Source organism: Engraulis encrasicolus, chromosome 15 (genome assembly GCF_034702125.1).
Source record: "Engraulis encrasicolus isolate BLACKSEA-1 chromosome 15, IST_EnEncr_1.0, whole genome shotgun sequence".
NCBI classification, from domain to species: domain Eukaryota; kingdom Metazoa; phylum Chordata; class Actinopteri; order Clupeiformes; family Engraulidae; genus Engraulis; species Engraulis encrasicolus.
Window position 1 is genome coordinate 50,598,536 of NC_085871.1, and position 20,639 is coordinate 50,619,174.

The 20,639-nt window shown below is 40.7% G+C and overlaps 1 pseudogene; it reads right to left on the reverse strand.

Moving 5' to 3' along the window:
• Positions 1-5,569: 5,569 nt before the first annotated feature.
• Positions 5,570-17,668, reverse strand: LOC134464333 (zinc finger protein 658B-like; annotated as a pseudogene).
• Between the last annotated feature and the right edge of the window lie 2,971 nt (positions 17,669-20,639).

Below are 20,639 nucleotides of genomic sequence, written 5' to 3' on the forward strand. Positions count from 1 at the left end.
GCTAAGCTGAACTCCTCTGTCTCTTCTTTGACGCTCCTCATCAGCTGGAGTGGAGAGTTGACTTCTGCAGAGGGCATATTCGAGTTCTCCTCTTAACCTTTAAAAGTGGACAGAAACATGAAAATTACTGGTCAAGGTTCTTATTTTTACATGTGCTACCCAACCTCACTTTAATAACTGTGCCACCCAAACTGTGCTTTTGATACGTCTGTGCTAACGTGACCAAAATCTTGGTAATTACAAGACAGCCACATCCAATATTGTTGATACACTTTTCAGAGATTGTTAAATGTATTTTGTTGCCAATTTTCCCAGAGGAAAACAAAGCTGCATAATAATTGTGGACACCTGATAAATGGTGTTGGGCTCCTTCAATCACACTCTTTTATACAAATGAGCATGACCTAGAATGCTTCAAGTGATACTGTCCTATTTTTGGAAATAAGCTTATTTTACACCTCCCCTTGCTAAAGGTGAAGAATTTGGAAAAAAAATACATGGTGCCTAAAGTCAAACATGGGAGGGATACAGCTCTTATGTGGAGCTGCATGCATGCTGCTGGTGTGTGAGGGCTTTTATCATTGATTACATCATGAAGTTAAAAATGTATTGCTCTACGAATAGCCAATATGTCACCATCTCTCATTGAACTCCATTGATTTTCATTGTGTTGCTTTCCATGATTACAATGACCCTAAACATACACTTAAGGCCAAAGTTGATTTTCTGGAGAGGTGTGAGTGAATCAGTGATTAAGTATGACACCCGATCTGCATATTTGAAGTGTTTTGAAGTGACTTATCTGCTCATTTTCACATTATGTTCGATAGGCGACAAAACTTTTGTCTTGTGAAAATCTACCCTGTCTGTGTTCATTAAAGGGTCAATCTTTCTTTGGTGCATGAAATTTATTTTTGTACATACATTTTCATTCGGGAGGGTTATGAGTGACTTCTGAAGCCAAGTGATTAATTGAAAGTCAGGTTATTAGCTGTTATTCCAAACAGATGGATAGGCGACAACTCTTTTGGAGACGGGTGTATACATATATATTTTTAAATGAATGTAACACTGGATGGACAAAAAACATGTGACATTACAGACACATTGAAACAATACCACAGCAAAAAACTAAACATGCCATAATGTCATAATGGTAGCCTAACGGTGTTCCAGCATAGTGATCACGTTTTTAGTGGAGTGGAGTCCCTGCCAGAACACGAGTGCCCTCATTGAAACCAATGACATTTTTTGAGAGAAAATTATACTTATTTTTGCAGAATACTACATAACTACATAATTAATGAACTAAACATATGCTTATGAAGCATTACTTGTCCTCCACTTACTATGAGCTAATTGAATGAAACCGTAACATTTGGTAGGCCTATGCCAATTCTTCGATTCTTTTATGGAAATAATACTGAAATTGTAACCAGCTCTTTGTGGTACTTCCAGAAGGAATGCAGATGCTTTATTGATATTATTTATCTTAAATTATGTCGGATTTGTCTGCAAAAATGGGTAAAAAAATATCTGAAAAATTGGTCACTAGTTTTCATTGGTTTCAATGAGGGCACTCGTGTTCTGGCAGGGACTCGCTTTTCGACACGACTTTCGACTCGCTTTTTCACGACATCGACTTCCCCCCCCTGGCAGCGTAACTTACTTTTCATGTTGAAGTAGGCTAGCGTACACTGAGGTTCTGTCATGAAATCACGGCCTGGCTTTCTGTAATATTGTCTGAGAGAAGATTAAGCACATATGATTCTGTTGACCCATTATGCACCAGGCTGTGTGGCTATCTACAAACATTGAATGAACAAACGGACCTACCTGCACTTTTTCGTCTTTAGAAGAAATATGGTTGTAATATAAAACGATGTGCCTTCTGTCACAGAAACAACGGGGAAGCAAACATGTTCTTCTTCTGACTACTTTGCTACACTTGTCAGGGCTGTGTTGTGTTTGTTTTGACTTCCTTGAACAGGGGGAGGAAGTGACGAATAACCAAATCTCGGGCAACTTCAATGTCAAAATAAAATCTCTACTCATTGAGATATCTACTGTCAATGTCTCTACTGCATAGTAAAACGTGTTACTAATGCTACTAGTACCACATAATCATCATCATCATCATCATCATCATTACAATACTAATACGTTTTTTAAAAAATAAGTAAAGAAGAGCAACCCCATTACTGTTAAAGTCATCCTGACTCTTGCCCTCAGCTTACCTCCACCACAACACATATTAGGCTGTGCATGTTGTTATGACGTTGTTATAAGCTGTTGAAGTTGGGCACCTTACTCCATGCTGGTATGATGCATCTAAACTACAAAGGTTGCACTAGGGCAGCTTATTTTAAAGTATTAGCAACTGTAATGATTCACAGTAATGGTCATTGTTAATTCAGCCCACAAGGGGGAGCAATGCTTAGCCTACTGTTTGGGGGAAAGTTAGAAATATTGGAAGCAGAAGGGGCAGGGGTATAGCTATAGGGGTGACAAGCAGGGCATTTGTCCAGAGGCCCGGGGCCCTCCTGTAATGGTGTTGGGGGCTCATTGTGACCATGGCAAGCTGAGTGGAGCCTAGCCACAACAACTGTTGAGGGACTGTTTTTCATTCACCATCCCAATTGCAAATGAGAAAAAGACTCTACAATTGAGCTTTTGCATTGAGCTTTTGTCAGTGATGTCATGACGAGAAGCAAGTGGAGGAGGCAAGTGGAGGAGGCAAGGTCGCATATTGCAACGCACTCGGGGGCTCATTGTGACCATGGCAAGCTGAGTGGAGGGGGCCTATTAGGTGGTTTGCTCCGGGGCCCTGTGTGCAATTGTTCCGCCACCGCAAAGGGGGATAAAGGAAGAAGCCAGAAGGAGCAGAACAGAATCTCTAATAGGGATTTTCTAATAGGGATTCAAAACTGTTTCAGCAATATAATCCTCTGTCTGACGTCCATGACTGGATCCTGCTGTGCATGCTGGTTATGATGCTTATAATGCATAGCCTAGAAAAGGCTCAGGCTTGGAAAGCAACCACAGTATAAGCCTCTGACACGTATCCTACTATGGTTATAAACTAATGCATAGCCTACAGAAGGTTCAGGCTTATTTAAAGGCAATAGCAATGTAAACCTCTACCACTAGATAACACAGCAGGTGTGGGCAAGTAGGTTTGGACGCGGCCCAATTTATTATTTTTTTCCTAACAAGGGCATTGCGGGCCTAGGCTGTGTAAATGGGCTAATATTTTAATCTGTGCAAACTGTTGTCTTATGTCTATGGAATCTCTCATTGATGGGCCTGTTACCCTGTCATTCTCACCTCTGAAATGCATTTCATTACTGCCCTGTATGCCTATTTACAAAGTATAACAACAGTGTCAATAAAGTCAAATTAGTCTAACATGGCACCATTCCGAATTCTGACTAGACTCTGCCTAATGCACACAGTTTTTTTTGTTTATCAAACATTTCATTATTTAAGTTTTTAGTTTACGCACAAACACAACCCCAAACCCAAGGCACATGCAAAACAAATAGACCAACATTAAAAAACAAACAAACAACAACAGCAACAACAACAATAGAATAATCAAATACATTTCAAACTAATGCAAACCGTTAGCACGTTTTGAACTTCTGAACATAAACCAGCCGTAAGGCCAAGGTCTTGTATGGAGGTGCCAGGCAGGTGATACGTCTACTTTAGGATCAGAACATTTTCTGTTCGTGCTGGAAGACGGTTTATGTAAGAACATTTGAATAGCCAAGACAAGAATGCAGCTTCAATGCAATAGTTTTGCTTGCGCTGCCGTTCTCACTTTATTCCCAATTACTTGACTCGAGCTGGCTGTTGTTGCTGTGCTGTGTTCAGGGCCGGATTAAGATGGCCTGGGGCTTCTAGGCTACAGATTGCTGTGGGGCCCCCCGGAAGCAAATTTTGCGACAAATTTACATAGAGTGTCATAATGACGTGCTAGGAATTAAGGATAGCATGTCTACCAACTCTATTTAACATGACAGATGAATTGTTTGATGTTGTATCTTGTCGTAATTCTGCAATTTTTCCACTTCTGACCAATCAGGGGGCCCCTGGCAGGTGGGGGGCCCTAGGCTGCAGCCATATCTAGCCTGTGCATTAATCCAGCCCTGGCTGTGTTGACGAGGATGGTAGTGTATTTGACCAATGTCATCAGCAAGCACAACAGAGGGCATCTGCAATAGGCTGCGGCATGCATACAGACTCATTCATGGCCTAGAAAAACTGGTTGGGATTCAGAATGGATTGCATAGTAAGATTTCAGCGCAGCATCGATTCACTTTCACTTTAACCTGCTGTGAAACAAATGCTGGTGGAATCCACAAGTATTCTAGAATAGGGGCACTTAAAAAAATCATAGCATGAGGAGCTCATGAGAAGTGAAAGTAGACCTTGCATGTGTGACGGAGGTCTTCCTGCTCAATTCGCCCCCCTGGGGGCGCGAACCTGCAACCTCGTGAACTACATTGGTTTGGAAATGGGAGGCACAGTACGATATTGCAGGGCTTAAGGACCAGTCCTCCAGCCCATCGGCATCAACACTGTATGAGGCTATTGGGAGGGATGTTTACTAATGTTCTACGCCAACTCTGCACATTAGCTTCCGTTACACTTGCACTGAGAGCAATGGTAGCCTGCGTGTACGCTCTCTCACACACTCACACACCGCAATGCTCAAAAGGGCAAAAAAACAGCCCAGAGAGAGAGAGAGCTGCACACAGCTGCTCACACATTTAAATATATATATATATTTCTAGGGAATTTTATGTCTTTGTTTGACAGGACAGTCGAAGATGGTGACAGGAAGCGAATGGTACAGAGAGATAGGGGAGGATCGGGAAATGACTCCGGACGGATTCGAACCGGGGTCCCCTTGGGTGGGCATGCAAGCCCAAGTGTGGGGGGTTTAGCGCACTGCGCCACAGCGCCCCCCCCACATTTTGTGCCTCGGAAACATGGCTGATAGTATGTGAAATTGACCTAAATAAATAAATAAATTATGTAATATAATATATATTAGTCTAAATTAATAAATACCATTTATGCTCAATAAAGTAAATTTAGGTCGCCCCAATATGGTCTACACATAACCTGTCTGAGATTAAGCTACAACTTCGAACGTAGGTTGTGTGACGTATCCAAATGTGTTATTTTTCAAAGCATGCAATGCCCTGTTATGGTTTGTTGGTTTGGGGTGCCTTGAGATTTTTCATGAATTGAAAGGGTGCCTTGGCTAAAAAAAGGTTGAGAAACACTGATACAGTGTACATCAGTAATGAGTAATAATAATAATAATAATAATGCATTTTATTTAAAAGCGCCTTTCAAAACACTCAAGGACACTGTACAGAGAGAAACAAAAATAAAACAAGACACATTTACAGAATTTTAAACAAAATAAATAAATGAATTAAAAAATTTAAATATGAAATAAAATGAAATAAAATAAATAAAACAGTTTAAGAATCATAAACAATAGGCTATCTGAAACAGATGGGTTTTTAGCCTGGATTTGAACAGGGGCACAGAGTCAGTATTGCGGATGTCAGGGGGAAGGGCATTCCACAGCTGAGGAGCAGAGCAGCTAAAAGCTCTATTACCCATGGTATTAAGACGGGCAGAGGGGACAGAGAGGAGAATGGAGGAAGAGGAACGGAGGGGGCGGGAGGGAACAGCAATGTGAATAAGATTAGATAGATAAGGGGGGGCAAGATTGTGGATAGCCTTGAAGGTGTGGAGAAGTATTTTAAAGTGAATTCTATATTTGATAGGGAGCCAGTGGGGATGTTGCAGTGCAGGGGTAATATGGTGACAGGAAGGGGCTTTAGTAATGATGCGGGTAGCTGAGTTCTGGACCAGTTGGAGCTTGTGGAGAGATTTTTGAGGGAGACTAAAGAGGAGGGAATTAATCAATGCGGGAGGTGACAAGACTGTGCACAAGAATGGAGGTAGAATGGGAAGTGAGAGAGGGGCGGAAACGGTTAATGTTGCGTAGGTGGAAATAAGCAGACCGTGTGATGTTGAGTACTACCCTTTTGAACATTGTGAATAGCATTTCAATAAGCACCCACGTCATTAGCAAAATGTACAAAAACTTTATACAACATCTATCTAGGTTACAAAAGAAAACTTTTGTAAGTTAGCAGTAGAACTGAAATGACATTTTCACTTTTTGGGAAATCAAAATGAGTACAGAGAGGATCATTATCTACTTCAGTAGTCATGGTACATGTTCACATGCATGTTTAAATTGGTGAAATTTAGATTCCCAATGTTGACAGCATTGATGCAAGCCCAAACCATGTCAGTTCCCCTACCATTCTCGACTGCAAGCATGGGACACTTTTCTTTGTATTTCTCACTAAAAAACATGTTTATTGTGGTCTCATCAGAGACAAACAGACTAAGGATATGGATTCCTGGAACCATGTCCTGTGGTCTGATGACACCAAGATAAGCACAGTTGTTTTTTAGATGGTGTGGTGGTAACCAAGTAAATAGTACAAAATGCATTACATTCATCCTGTTAATGCAACTGTGACATTTAGAGAGTAGCATTGTGTTAATAGCAATGATGATCCGTAAAGGCTGAATGAAATGGAATTGTCATTTACCATTAATTATCCATTTCACCATTCCATTGCCTCGTGTGTCATTCTATTTAGGTGTCCTTACTCATTAATACTGTCTAGAATTAACCACCGCATTCCCTAATCAGTTAGAGAAATAAATGGTGTTAAGAGATTCTTTTCACTCCTAAAACATTTCCTGCTGTCTTTGCATAAGTAGGGTTTTCCCCCTGCGTGTTTGTCTCCTGTGTGAAGCCTCTGGTGGATATTAAGGTCTGCTCTCCTCGTAAAGCTTTCTCCAGAGTAAGCACACAAGGTTTCTGCCCTGTGCGAATGTGCTGTTGAAATATGAGGAGGTTCTTTGTCCTAAAGCTCTCGTCACACTCACTGCAAGTGTATGGCCTCTCTCCAGTGTGAATGAGGCGATGTCTGTGATGGTTAACAAAAAGTTTGAAATTCTGTCCGCAGTCGGTGCATGAAAATGGTCTCTCCCCAGTGTGAACAAGGCAATGTCTGTGAAGGATAGCAAAACATTTGAAACACTATCCACAGTCAGTGCATGAATATGGTTTCTCCCCTGTGAACACGTTGGTGGTTTTGGAGATGTGATTTTGTCTTGAAGCTCTTGACACACTCACTGCAAGCATACGGCTTCTCTCCAGTGTGAATGCGACAATGTCTGGAAAGGGCGGAATGATGTGAGAAACTCTTTCCACAGTCGGTGCATGAAAATGGTTTCTCCCTTGTGTGAACATGCTGGTGCGCTTGAAGCTCTGCTTTTGTCTTGAAGCTCTTGTCACACTGGCTGCAAGCATACGGCTTCTCTCCAGTGTGAATGCGATGATGTATGCGAAGGCTGGAATAGTTTGAGAAGCTCTTTCCACAGTCTGTGCATGAAAATGGTTTCTCCCCTGTGTGAACACGCTGGTGGATTTGGAGATCTGATTTTGCCCTAAAGCTCTTGTCACACTCACTGCAAGCGTACGGCCTCTCTCCAGTGTGAATGAGGCGATGTCTGTGAAGGTTAGAAACATTTGTGAAACTCTTTCCACAGTTGCTGCATGAAAATGGTTTCTTCCCATCGTGAACACGATGGTGCATTTGGAGCTCTGCTTTTGTCTTGAAGGTCTTGTCACACTCACTGCAAGCGTACGGTCTCTCCCCAGTGTGAATGAGGCGATGTCTGTGAAGGATAGCAAAACGTGTGAAACTCTTTCCACAGTCGTTGCATGAAAATGGTTTCTCCCCTGTGTGAACACGCTGGTGCATTTGGAGCTTAGCTTTTGTCTTGAAGCTCTTGTCACACTGGCTGCAAGCGTACGGCTTCTCTCCAGTGTGAATGCGATGATGTATGCGAAGGCTGGAATAGTTTGAGAAGCTCTTTCCACACTCTGTGCATGAAAATGGTTTCTCCCCTGTGTGAACACGCTGGTGGATTTGGAGCTTAGCTTTTGTCTTGAAGCTCTTGTCACACTGGCTGCAAGCGTACGGCTTCTCTCCAGTGTGAATGCGCTGATGTATGCAAAGGCTGGAATAGTTCGAGAAGCACCTTCCACACTCTGTGCATGAAAATGGTTTCTTCACTGTGTGAACACGCTGGTGCTTTTGGAGATCTGCTTTTGTCCTAAAGCTCTTGTCACACTCACTGCAAGCGTACGGCCTCTCTCCAGTGTGAATGAAGCGATGTCTTTGAAGGTTAGCAAAAAGTGTGAAACTCTTTCCACACTCTGTGCATGAATATGGTTTCTCCCCTGTGTGAACACGCTGGTGCTTTTGGAGCTCTGCTTTTGTCTTGAAGCTCTCTTCACACTGACTGCAGACGTATGGCCTCTCTGTAGTGAAGGCAGCAGAATGTGTTTTTCCACTAAACTTCTCTCCGCTGGAACTGCAGAGGAGCTGATGCCCTGTGAAGAGTAAAATGGAAATCAATATTAATAGGAAATTGACGATAAGACTGTCACAATGGTGTGTGAAGAAGCAGCATACACCAGAAACGACTTATGCTAACCGAGTAGCTGAAGAAGTTTCGCCATGAATTCGCTTTACTTCGCCTGGACGAGACATTGACATGTTTGATTTAGCTATTCACATAACAGCTCTGGGGTGCATTTCTCAAATAGCCAGCTAGCAACTTGGGTAATTGCCAATGGGAAATTGCAAACAACAAAGTAGCAAATGTAATTAGCAACTATGGTTTTGAGAAATGCACCCCTGATTTGCCAGCCTGCGACAATTGTGAACATGTGACAAATATGAACATTCCAATTGGTTTTAAAGTCAAGCTAATGTTATGGTAATGAGTTATCTTTAGAAAAAAAGAGGTATCGCACACCAATAAAGTCTTTCTTGAGGTGCTGGCTTCCTGAGCATATAAATGTTAAAGAAAAAGAAAAGAATGCCGCACACTCTGCTCCATGTTTTAATGGTGAAGTGACGTTACGTAACGTCACTTCACCATTAAAACATGGAGCAGAGTGTGCGGCATTCTTTTCTTTTTCTTTAACATGGTAATGAGTTATAACACAGTCCGTGTTATAACTCATTACCATAACATTAGCTTGACTTTAATCGCTGAAATTCACTCTCGACGCTCAGGTAGATATAGAGAAATAATGACTTCCGTTGCTCAGGTAGTATAGGTCGCTCTTTGTGAGCACATAGCTTTACTCCTCCCACTCTGTTCTTTTACAGAGATACTTAAAGTCCAGCCATTTTAAATCGGCCATTTCTATTAACAACGTTCAGAGATTGGAAAAAAGCAAGAACATTCACAGCCCCAATACCTCTATGTTTATGGCTTTACTGATGATACTACACTATACCATAAACCCTGATGACAATACCATAGTATACTATAAGCCCTGATGACAATACCATACTATACTATAAGCCCTGATGACAACACTATAATATAAAAAAAAATCAATAGAGTCAGAGGGACGACAGTGACAGATCAGACGGTGCGTTCTACATTTCACAACAGGGCAGTCCTGTCCAGAATAGACCCACAGCGCACCTTTGATATATAATTTTAATGTTATGCAGCTTCACATGAAATATGACACATTTTATAAAGGAATCTTAAAAAATACATTTGAAATACAATTAAGTTATATTCAGGGGACCGAGAAGGTGGGGTCTGTTTTAAAGGTGGCTGCCTTCAATATAGGCTTAGAGTGCAGGGGGAAATCCTGGTTTGCGTTCTCGGAGGACTTTTACGGCCCTCAGATGAATTTGAAGTGGCCCCTCGAATGAAAAAGGTTCCCCACCACTGGTGTACAGTGTGAAAAACAGGGAGATGTGAATTTCCCACGTTGTTGTTTTGCCACTTAAGTTGTCTGGGGTATTGGCAGAGGACGCGCTCAACTTCTTGGAAAACCGAAAGTCTTTGGGTGCGAGATAAAAAGCGTCAACTTAAGGAAGAAGAAATCCGCACTCACAAACTGCGTCTATTGTCTGCGTATATTACCACCATGTCCAAAAGGCAAACGCGTTTCGGCTAACAAGCCTTCATCAGTGCGTGGTGACTTTGTACTGGTTGTGATGAGGTTAATCGCATAAGTTGCGGTTTCAAGGCATGCTTACAAACAGCATTGTATGAACCGACAGTTTGCGAGGCAAAAAGTGGAAAATACACACGCCCACGAAGCACGAGGGGGAGAGCTTGTACTTTCAAGGAACTTGAACTCTTGGTGGCATCTGGCATAAAATCTACTGCAGGGTTCCCGCTCATTTTCAAAAAAGTACGTAGCTCTGACAGGTACACAGTAAAAAAAACTATTCATGTCATGTCACAGCAACTTACTGGCTAATAATTGCATTAATTTCAGGGTAGTTTACTGTGGCCATCCCCACAGTTTACTGTGATCTTCCTCACAGTAGTTTACTGTGGCCACACCACAGTAAGATTGGCTATGTCTCAAATGACGCACTTTTGTCAACACAGTGCACTGAGGTCTTTAGTGCATAGTATCATGGAAAAATTTGAGCACTATGCACTGTGCCCTTGCTGGAAGTGATGGCTGAGCATGGCGTTAGCTTGCCAAAATATGAGTTGGCTACTGTTTACAATTCACAGCGTCTGGTGCTTGTATTTCCATGTCCTTCACCCCAAAGGACAACCATCACACATACAATACTTTGGTGGGCATGAAAAGGTTGGTGTCCCATCAACATTACTTACAGAATTAGGAGGCTGTTGACCAAACTCTTCCACTGAACTGAATGCCACATTTCCTCTGTGTCATTGTCAACATGGCCGCCGTTTAGTGCGTGCAGTGTCCATCATTCAAGCACTGCATTTTTCCGCCATTGTTAGGGGATCATCCTGGCACTTTCAGTGCAATGGCTCAACTGAAATTTTCAGCGTGAGCGCCCCTAGGCACTGAAAAACAGTGCCCGAAGTGCACAAGTGCGGCATTTGAGAGACAGCCCATCACTCAAGCACTGCATTTTTCCGCCATTGTTAGGGGATCATTCTGGCACTTTCAGTGCACTGGCTCAACTGAAATGTTCAGCGTGAGCGCCCTAGGCACTGAAAAACAGTGCCCGAAGTGCACAAGTGCGGCATTTGAGACACGGCCTTAATGTCACCCTACCCACACTACCATGATCCCGCCCCTCCATTCATCACCACAACAGTGGTGGTTGATGGTTGATATTAGGGATGGGAATCTTCATCATCAAAGCGATACGATGTGCATCTCGATACACATGGCAACGATACGATACATTCACGATTCATGAAATTACCAGTGATAAGATGCGATACGATTCTCCTACCTACTGCGATGCAGTTCGATATGGCACGATACAATTATAATGCCATGCCATGCAGTGCGATTCGGTACAATACGATGCGATACAGAGCAGATTAAAATATCAAATTGATATTAAAGGCTGTGCACAAGGCTGCCGTTAGGCATAAGCAGAGTAAACAGAGCTCTTTTAGAGCCTCAACCACTTTGCCCCCAAAATTGTGACCTCCTAAATTGAGACTGACTAAAAACATCATGAAAAAATATTTCATTACATTTCAAAACATTTTTGTTAGTTATCAAAAGGGCCATCATTTTTCAGACATACTGTAATTGTGAATACAGTAATTAGCATTATTATTAGTAGCAGTAGTAGTATTTACTTATGAGGGGGCCTCCTGACCAGTTATGCCTAGGCCTCCAAAACCTTAGCAGCGGCCCTGGCTGTGCATAATACTTTTGAAATAGCCTATACTGGAAAACATACAGAGAGCAGTGAGAACTCATTTTTGGCTTGGGCACATTGCTTTGAGCAGAGAAAATGAAAAAATACACAATACAATATACCTGAATACCATGCCAATTACAGTATATCTCTTTTTATAAACAAAAATGGGAAAGCCACAGAGCTTCTGATCATGTTGGAATATTGACCTGGACATGTAATAGGCTAACTACATTTACAGGTAAGCTCTGAACAACTTATCAACTACAATTGATCCAAATTAGAACAATTTAGTAAGTAGATGTTGGGAATGGGGTTAATATCAGAAGGGGGAAATAACGTGCGTACTGGACTGAAGTGTTGGAATAGTGTACTTTTCAACTGGACTTTTTAAACTTCATGGACAATCTGCACGAGCAGCAAATTAGACTGTGTGTGTCCAGCACGAGAGCTAACAGGCTCCTAAGCAATGATGCCAACTTAGCGACTTCACTTCTTTTTTACTGCATGAACAATGGACTTAACACGAATGCACAGGCTCTGTAACGTTTTCCAACACGGTTATGTTTTTTTTTTTTAATCTCGTGCGCTGACTATGCTTATGCTGCTGTCATTCGGAAACGGCAACATGTTGGCAGACAACTTTCTCTTGTTGTTTGTGCCGCACGGTAGACTACCCTATCAACTCAAATAGTGAAGCGAGTACTCTCTCCACACGTCTTCCAGACTCGCAGAAGATGGTCGCTAGAAACTTTCATTTAAAAAGTCACCGGATGACCAGAAAACTGGCTGTATGTGAAAACAAAATGTGCTCCACATTGGTAACCCGCCGCTTAGACTCAAAGGAAAATACTGTTTGCTTGGTCACGCTTCCTCGCAATAGAGATGGAAAGGCGGTCTGAATCAGAGCAAGGTGATGTGCGTTGTGCACGAGAACAAATCCTGAAATTGACAGTTTCTAAAAAGTTTTAAGAGATATTATACGATTTGTACCGATGCGGACAGTCAAGATACGATGTATCTCGATTTTATTTGCGTTTCTTACCGATGCAGACGTTTGCAAATCGATGCAACCGTACCGTACAGGTCGTATCGATTTTCCGATACGTATCGGTGAATCTTCCCTTCCCTAGTTGATATGCTATAAGCCCTGATGACTTACCAGATCTCTCGCAGTCTTCTCTTACACCGCTTAGTATACTATACTATAAGGCCTGATGACAACACTATACTACACTACACTACACTATACTACACTACACTACACTACACAATACTATACTATACTATAAGACCTGATGACAACACTATACTACACTACACTCGCCTCCAGAAGAGTTGTCGGCCTATCCATCTGTTTGGAAATAACAGCTAATAACCTGACTTTCAATTAAATCACTTGGCTTCACAAGTCACTCATATGAAAGCTACAAACCCTCTCGAATGAAAATGAATGTACAAAAATAAATTTCATGCACCAAATACAAGATTTGACCTTTAATGAAACACAGACAGTGCAGATTTTGACAAGACAAAAAGTTTTGGTCGCCTATCGAACATAATGTGAAAATGAGCAGATAAGTCACTTCAAAACACTTCAAAAATACGCAGATCGGGTGTCATACTAAATCACTGATTCACCCACACCTCTCCAGAAAATCAACTTTGGCCTTAGGTGTTATGTTTAGGGTCATTGTAATCATGGAAAGACAACGCAATGAAAAATCAATGGAGTTCAATGAGAGAAGGTGTGACATAATATTGCTATTCGTAGAGCAATACATTTTTAACTTCATGATGTAATCAATGATAAAAGCCCCTGTCACACACCAGCAGCAATGCATGCAGCTCCACATAATGGAGCAGTATCCCTCCCATGTTTGGGTACACTTTAGGCAACATGTTATTGGTTTTCCAAATTCTTCACCTTTTAACACCAAAGAAGTCTCTCGCCACTGTCCTGTCTTCAAAAAAGCCCAGGCCAAGAGTATTTACAGGCCTAATTTCTGGACAAAAAAATGGGAAGGCTAATGGGACTCATACCTCTGAAGTCAAGATCTCAAGATCAACCATTTTTAGAAACTGATAGCATGAAAACTATATGGTGTTTGTGGAGATGAAGAATATGAAAAAAAGATAAATGGTGCATCCATAGAAGTGAAACATGGTACAGATACAGCTCTTATGAGGAGCTGCATGCATGCTGCAGGTGTTTGAGGGCTTTTATCATTGATTAAATCATGAAGTTAAACATGTATTGCTCTACGAATAGCGAACATGTCACCATCTCTCATTGAACTCCATTGATTTTCATTGTGTTGCTTTCCATGATTACAATGACCCTAAACATTACACCTAAGGCCAAAGTTGATTTTCTGGAGAGGTGAGAGTGAATCAGTGATTAAGTATGACACCTGATCTGCGTATTTGAAGTGTTTTGAAGTGACTTGTCTGCTCATTTTCAACATATGTTCGATAGGCGACAAAACTTTTGTCTTCGTGAAAATCTGCCCTGTCTGCGTTCAATAAAGGGTCAATCTTTCTTTGGTGCATGAACTTTATTTTTGTACATACATTTTTATTCGGGAGGGTTGTAGCTTATATGAGTGACTTCTGAAGCCAAGTGATTAATTGAAAGTCAGGTTATTAGCTGTTTTTCCAAACAGATGGATAGGCGACAACTCTTTTGGAGGCGCGTGTACACTACACTACACTACACTATACTATAAGACCTGATGACTGTATTACACTACAAGCCCTGATGACTTACCAGATCTCTCGCTGTCTTCTCTTACGCCGCATAGCTGAGGTGGAGAAGCAGGGAACTCTTCTCTCTCTTGTCTTATGTTCAGCTGAGGTGGAGAACCAGGGACCTCTTCTCTCTCTTGTCTTATGTTCAGCTGTTCTGGAGAACCAGGGACCTCTTCTCTCTCTTCTTTTATGTTCAGCTGTTCTTTAGAAGCAGGAAACTCTTCTCTCTCATCTTTTAAACTCAGTTGTTCTGGAGAGCCAAGGAACTCTTCTCCCTCTTCTTTAATGTTCAGCTGTTCTGGAGAACCAAGGAACTCTTCTCTCTCTTCTTCTTTTATGTTCAGCTGGGATGGAGAGTCAGCTAAGCTGAACTCTTCTGTCTCTTCTTTGACGCTCCTCATCAGCTGGAGTGGAGAGTTGACTTCTGCAGAGGCCATATTTGAGGTCTCCACTGAAGCTTTAAAAGTGGACAGAAAAATCATGACAATTACTGGCCAAGTGCATTATACTTCTGCAACCTCACGTTAAAACGTGCCACCCAAACACAGGGTTCCCACACATTTTTCATGAACAAACTCAAGCACTTTTCAAGCACTTTCCAGCACCAAATTTTCAGTTTTCCAGCAACTTTAATAGGTCGCGGGAAGTGGGTATGGGGATCCTCCCCCAGAAAATTGTGTTTTTAAGATGCAATTTCCTGCATTCTAATCAATTTTAGGGTGTCGAATGGCAAATCCCATCTGACATCTCACTCCCTCAGATTTTGTATGTGGGTGGGGAGACCATGACGCCTTGTTTTTTCGTAACATTGGTTAAAAACCTACAAAAACTGTTATTTTCCTTTAAAAAACAAATGTCAATGAAAGAAGATGTGGTACATTATTGTTTCATATTAGTCTTACATGAGAAGAAAAAACCATTTTTGTTAAAGATTTATGTAAAAGGTTTATATGTCAAATTTCCTGTGGTGTGACTGTAACATTAATGAAACAATATTCTAATAATATATATATAAATTAACCAACAACATTTTGAATAATGTATGAAGCATTGGGCATGATTGCATAAATGTTAACTTTAGATTAAGATATGTGAATGTGGAAAAAACTCAAGACAGTAAATATTAACTACAAGTTCAACTTCGTAACACAAATTGCGTCCTGTGGGGTTGACATGTATAGTCAATGTTTAAGTGATATGGGGCCAGCTGCGCAAGGCCCAAACTTTACAAAGGGTCATTCTAAGAATGGAAGGCTCCGTAAAAACGAGTTCTCAGTACCTCAAGCTATTTGTGAATTGAGTTGCTAGTGGAAGTTTTTAAAAGCGTGACTCTTAACCTCTTAATATGTCCTCATATTGCATATCTTTCTGTCACACAGTATGCTTAGGTTCCATATTATGGTTGTCCTGTGGGTTAGATGTGAACTGCCTTCTTATAGGTTCGGAAAAACAATTTGTGTTTTTATTAATGAAATAAACACATATTTAAGATTTAAACAGACAAAATATCATTATCAAGTTAGCATTGAGCCTCTGATGTCAGTTCCATCGTTATAAACAACAAAAAGGGATTAAAAAGGCGCCATGTAATGCAGTTTATTTCCCTGGTGGTGTGGACTTCCATTTTTCTTGCGTAGTAGTTATTTGTTTGGGTGGGGACTTTATGCACATATCGCTATTGAGTGTTGAGTGCAGGGGACAACATTTTCCCAAAAATGGCAGAAATAGGTTGAACATTTCCACAGAGCCACAGGAATCGTGCTATATTATTTTTTTTCAATTTTTTTCCAATTTTTATCCATCGAATTTTATTCTTCAGGAATTTGAAAACAACATATTTTTTTTATTTTTTTGCTGTTTACGCCATCTTCAAACGTGTCAAAACACAGCAATGTTACCTGAAAACGCAATAAGATTATCTTCTATTTATTGGCTTAGACTGAGTTTGAACCTTGCACTACAAAATTTCAAGCATTTTTCAAGCTACTTACACCCATAAAAATTCAAGCATTTTTTCACAACCTATTGAGGAAAAAAACCAACTTATTGAAAATTCAAGCATTTTTCCAAAGGAAAATTCCCAAAGCACCTAGTGGGTGAAACCCTAGCAAAACATGGACCATACCCCTTGTGGTTAAATAACGATGGACGAGCCAAACATCCTGTGAAAGACTTTACAAAATCAATTGTTTAATTAGGACTTTTTCAGAGTTGTTAGATCTTTAATTTTCATTTTCGCAATTTTTCAAATTACTGGAGGGACATTCAAAAAAAGTTAGTGTATATAGTGTTCAATCCAGCAACTGATTTACCATGGGTGTTGGGCCTCCCTTCAATCACACCCTCTTATTTTTTATAAAAGTTGTGGCATTATGAGTTGAGTTGACAGTTTTGGAGGTGGGTGGAAACCACAATTTTAAAAAAAAAAAAAAAAAACCATTTTCTCCAATTTCCCTGGAAAAATATATGGATTCGAATTTTTTTTTTTCAAAAGGCAGAAAGTGTCTTAGAAAACTGTAGTGCATGGTCCAGGACTATTCCCCCTATTTTTTAGCCATTTTTGAGGAATAACGTATGTCCTCTAGGTGTGACATTTATCGATGTTGCACTCTTTGCAATGTACAAATACAAGCAGTATAGTATTTTTGCACAAAACCATATTCTCCCCATGTTTCTTTTTTTTCTTACTACTCTGGCTTCAAAAGGCAAACAAGATACATTCAAAACTACATATTGTCGTTCATGTTAAACTGGAGTTTAGACTGTAAAATTAGTCTTTTTTATACTGGTCCTTGATTTCTGTTTGGACAGTTGCCTATATAGGGTCAAAAAGTTGGCACGTTTTTTAGGCACATATCTGTTCCCTATTCAAAATTTGCAGAGCAGAAATAAAAACATGGCCCTACAATAATCCCTAAATACCTTATTCCAAGGCTTTTGAAGACATTATTTTCCTCAGTTTTCCCAGTTTGTTCGTTGGCGTATGGTACTCTGCCAACTTTTTTCCTTTGGTAGAGGCTGTATTGCTCCTAAAAGGCTCTGTTTGGTGTAACTTCTCAAGTTGGACAACATGCTGTATAGAGATGTGCCTTTACCGGCATGGTGTCTGCATCGGTGTGACTACTTGATCTTTTATTTTATTCTTTATCTTTCTCTTACTTTGGACCTGCTCATAGCTACGTTTATGTAACTATAAAACTCTACGTGTGTCTCTCCTCCTTGAATTAAAGCTATGTCTATTTTCAATAGCAATTTTTACTATGCGAAAGTACCGCCTTGACTTTAAACATTGTTATTTTGTTTTTAAAATTGCACAGTTAAAATGGGGGATTATTTTCTTCATTGTGTACGTCTGTGCATTGCACAAGGCACCCCTTGACAAAAGAGATTGGGAGGACACTTGCAAACAAGCTGGACAATGTGCTATTGAGAAAATTAACATCATTCATAAGGTTTTATTCCGATTTCTTTAAAACAGCGAAGCACATTGCAGGAATAGAAGTTTTGATGCAAAATGACGTGCATTTTGTCATTGGAAATTACTCATAATGTGTGAATTCAACTTCTTCATTCATTCATCCATTCAACTATTCTGAGAACATACTTTTAAAATCTAGGCCTATATAAAATAGGTAATTCTATCTCCTTCCATGTCCGATCCAGGATTGGACCCCTTTTGATTTGTCTTCTGGAGAAAAAGGGGTGGACTTGGAAGGGCATGACGATACAGGCCACCGTTTTAAAAAGTCGATGATAGGCAGCATACTTCAGAAAAAGGGGGAGTGTAGCGGGAAATGTTCGCTATTCGACCCCAGGCCAGTAGTATTACACGATCTAATACTAAAAATGAATGTAACACTGAATGGACATAAAATCTCGTGACATTGCAGACACAGCGAAACAATGTCACAACAAAAACAAAACGTGCTATGGCAGTTAACGGTGCCCCAACAACACAGATATTACGTTTTTAGTGGAGATTTTTTTTTTGACATGGCATCTAACTTTTCATATTGAAGTAGCCTACACTGACATTCGTGTTCACCTTGCAGTAGGCCTACTCAAAAGACGAAGAGAAGATTAATGGTATTCCAATCAATGCTTCTGTTGACTATATCCTACACAAGGCTGCAAACATGTTGAATGAACTGACGGACCAACCTGCACCTTTTCAGAGTATCCCCCAAAGCAGTAGAACTATCCAAAACAGTCTGCGTTTTTGTCGTTAGGAGAAATATGGGTGTAAAATAAAACGATGGGACTTTGAATGCGCTTTCTGAAACGCAAACAATAGAAAAGAAGACCTTTCGGATCTTGTCGCTGCTGTGTTTGTTTCGACTTCCTTGGCCGAGAGGGAGGAAGTGACGAATGACCAGATCTTGCCAACTTCTATGTCAAAATAAATCTCAACTTTTTAGTAAAACATGTGACTAATACTACTTTCACATAATAATAATAATAATAATAATAATAATAATAATAATAATAATAATAATAATAATAATAATAAAGGCATAGCTCCAAAACAACACAGTAGGCTGTACATGTTGTTATGAAGTTGTTATTGCTTTTGAAGTTGGTCACCTTCCTGCATGTATGATGCAGTTATAAACTACAAAAGGTGTGAGGTAATTTAATAGCAATAGCAATATGTATCCTCTGCCTGACATGTACCATGACTGTCCTTATGGTGCTTATAATGCATAGCTTAGAAAAGGCTCAGGCTTGGAAAGCAATCACAGTATAAGCCTCTAGTATATGACACACAGCCTAACATGACTGTATCCTGCTGTGCTGTTACATTGTTATTCTAATGCTGTTATGATGCATATAAACGAATACGTAGCCTACAGAGGGATCAGGCTTATTAACCCTCTGAGGTCCGAGTGCCCTTCAGAGGGCAAGTGTCTAAAAAAAACAAATCTGTAACTCTGTGAGTTTTTGTCATTGCAACATATAAGTCACACCATTAGAAACCTCAGACCTTCCAGGTCCAAATATTATATATATGAAATGAAATTACTTAGTGGTGTACTTACTTAGAAAATGTTTTAGGGTGGTGCAGGCAGCCTAAAAAGCCTCTGAAAAGCCTTAGACCTCAGGGGGGTTAAAAAAGCCACAGCAATACAAACTCTAACACCAGAGACTNTGGCTGAATTCGAAACGGGAGGCAGTGACTTGATGACTCTCCTCCTACATAAACAGGTCACTGATCAGATAGGTGAAGTCAGTGATGAGGCAGCCGTTACGAACGGCACTAACGAGTGCGCCGTCTTGCGCATTTGATGTTACGGCGGTTTTGCGATTCTATGGGGGGAGTTACAATTCATCACGTTAGCGCTTAGCTTAGCATGCTATTTGAACCGGTGAATGGGTCGTCAGAACGGCGGAATCGTAAATAGGCTATAATAGATTTTAGCGACAGCATATTTAGATACTACAATGTTGATTTATGCATTCGATTTTCAATATCTACATACATAGTGTCAGAATAAAAAAGTATGATATAAGGTAGTAGCCTTTGGTGGTAGTAGCCATGTTTTGTTTTTCAGGTTTCCCCGGGTTGAGAGGGAGGTGGCGCACAGCATGTTGGGTACCAAGGAAGCGAAGTCAGCATCTGATGTATCCTTGAAATATTCTCGTTACGCCCACAAATGCAGCAACTGCCGAGAGAGGAATAAAGCAATTTTTCGTTTTCGACCACACTTCATTTACTCGATGTCCGTTAGCTCACTGGAAGGACAGCTGCCTTCCCCGTTTCGAATCGGGCCCAAAAAAGACCCACTCTCCTGTTTCCACCAGAACTGTCCCTCGAGAGCTCCACAGGGTCAACAATACCCACGGCCGGTCATCCAAATATCCCTTTCAGACAGCTTCCTCTTGCGTCCAAAGAAAAATCCTTCTTGGTGGTATGTGGACATTACCTTGGCTTGGAGATCACTTGCTGTCTCAGTCAAAGATGCAACAGTCACACGCGCACCAAGAATATCTTGTTTTTGAAATCTGATTTGTCATCCATAATGTTGTGTGCATGGCAGAATTACATTACATTACATTGTACTTAGCGCGCTT